The 2,411-nt window shown below is 46.5% G+C and overlaps 1 non-coding gene across 1 annotated transcript; it reads left to right on the top strand.

Moving 5' to 3' along the window:
- The first annotated feature begins 771 nt into the window (after positions 1-771).
- Positions 772-844, top strand: TRNAV-AAC. The gene has a single exon. It is a non-coding gene; the product is annotated as a tRNA-Val (tRNA).
- The last annotated feature ends 1,567 nt before the right edge of the window (positions 845-2,411 follow it).

The following is a 2,411-nucleotide window of genomic DNA, read 5'->3' as shown; positions in this document are numbered from 1 at the left end:
CTGTCTTTCTCCTGCAAAGCAGCTGCTGGTTTGGAACTACTGATCTGCCTTTAGTTGCTAAACCAGCAGCACTCATCCTTAGAAAAGCTTAATTTTAGAACCAAGTAGAAGGTAGATTGTTTCTACCCCCCGGGGTACGGACAGCGACTTACTACAGCTGAAATGGGATAAATAACAAAGAAGAGTTACCTTCCTTCTAGAAACTGTGTTAAAGGTTATCAGACCCCGAGTTTAGCCATCCCATAGCAGAACGCATGAGTGATAAAGAAGTGGACTTGAAGTCTAATACTCACTCGCCACAGATTGTACTTTGGCAAAGCCCCTACCACTCCCACCCCCCTCGCTTGACAGACAGCTGGGCACAGCCTGACAGCCACAGTCTGTCCCTAGGTCCCTCCTGTCATTGCCCGGGCACCACAGTGCAGACGGCTCCTTAGCTGAGCCCGTTCGTCCCAGTGCCTACAGGACCCTGCTCAGTCGTCTGGAGATGAAGCTCAGAGTATCTTAGGTGGGCAGCGAACCCACGGGGTCTGGAACATATGGAAAACCCCCTGAAAGTTCGCCAAGATTTTCCTGTCTGGTTATTTCTGGAGGAATCGGGACTCTGAGAGTAACATGTAGCCATGACCTTTCGGGTTGGGTACTGTCGATTTTCAGCATCTCCAAGTGTAGAGAGAAGTAAAAAGAAAGTACCTGCTCAACCACGAAACCATCCTAAAGGACGAGTATGTGATTATTCAATGAGAACTAGGTATCGAGGAAGGCAAGCGGGTTTCCGTAGTGTAGTGGTTATCACGTTCGCCTAACACGCGAAAGGTCCCCGGTTCGAGACCGGGCGGAAACAAGCAAGGCTTCCTTAATTTATTTCTAAAACTGTATTTGAATATGGTTGCATTTCAAGTAAGCCTTTGCGTGGGCATGTTTTGCAGACTGAAATTACAAAAATCACACAGGAGTCTTAACTCTTCGCCGCCTCCAGCTGGTGGTCAGCCCTCCGTTTTCCATGGAGTTAGAGACTGACTGCACGTGGGGCCAAGGCCATCCATTCTTCTGAGCAGAGTGAGCACCCTGGAGGGAGGAGGAGGAGGAGATCCATCAAGTGGGGGCTCCTTTAGGCTTCCTTTCCTTCTTTCTTTACGGTTTTATTGGCACAGCCCCCACAGACCACACAATCAATAGTTCGATCAATTAGTTCTGCTAGGCTGCTAACCACGACGTCTGCTTCCATACCCAGTACACCTTTGGAATCTCTGCAGGCAGTTCTGCGCCATCTTGGAGGGTTATTATCGTGAGATGATGCCGACATCCCAGTGGGACCCGGTGGGATGACCAGAAAGTGAGTGTAGAAAGGATGAGAAAGCAAATGCTGTTGAGAAGGATGCCCATGAGGTCAGAAAACAGGACAACCGCATTTTAGAAGTTAAAAAATACATAGATTTTCAAATGTTTTAAGAAAGTGAATGTTTTACTGGTCTTGAGGTATTTTCTTTCTTTCTTTCTTTCTTTTTTTTATTGCTGTTGTGACAGAAACATCACCAATAGTTGGCTGTTTGTGTTTGTTTGTTTTTAGGAGCACTTTCTACAGCCCCCAAACCAAACTCCTTGCATCAAGTAGGCCAGAGCAGAAGGGCCTCTGTGGGTTTCTGAGACTGGGCTCCTCACAGAGCAGAAAGCCTCTTCTTTCAGCCAAGGAGCAGCTGGCAGGTTCCAACTGCTGACCTTGTGGTTAGTCACCCACGCTCCTTTCTCTGTCCCCAAAATCCCTCACTCCCTTGCTGATCCTCACATTTGCCTTCCCCAGTTGATGCCCCCCCTGTGCTCTGTTCTTTTTATATCTCAAAGTGATTAACTGGAACACATCCCTACACGGAGACAGACTCCTCACCATCACAAAGAAAATCCAACTCCCAAATGGGATTCCATTTGCTAGCCTGTTGTTGGTAAGTAGCTTCCAGCCCAATCCAACTCACAGCGACCTTAGACCTTATGGGGCTTTCGAGTCCCATACATATGTTGTCACAATTCAATCAGTAACAGAAGTCAAGGATAAATTCTTGACAATTGATAAGAGGTCATTGGTGGTCATGACAGGAAGTTTCCATGGAGTGGTCGTGTCAAAAAGCAAAACAAAACAAAAACGGGACGTAGTGGATTTAAAGAACCTGAGGAGAGAAATTGGAGCTAGTTAAACCATAATAACTCAGTAAGGAGATTTCATAGTAAAGTAATCTGAGAAATAGAGGGCAGTAGGTAGAGAAAAATGTTGATGAAGAGAAACTGGTTTGAGCCAGGAGAAAAATGTATATTTGACTGTACATAAGAATAAGAGAGGTAAATACCCATTTATAAACTATCAAGGGCTCGTGCGGGAGGGGGGAGGGGGGAGGGAGGGGAAAAATGAGGACCTAATG

Source organism: Echinops telfairi, unplaced genomic scaffold (assembly GCF_000313985.2).
Source record: "Echinops telfairi isolate 266 unplaced genomic scaffold, ASM31398v2 ScPeMD7_5868;HRSCAF=6743_0, whole genome shotgun sequence".
Classification (NCBI taxonomy): Eukaryota; Metazoa; Chordata; class Mammalia; order Afrosoricida; family Tenrecidae; genus Echinops; species Echinops telfairi.
Note: the sequence above shows the minus strand (reverse complement) of the source record. Positions and strands in the feature narration are given on the sequence as shown.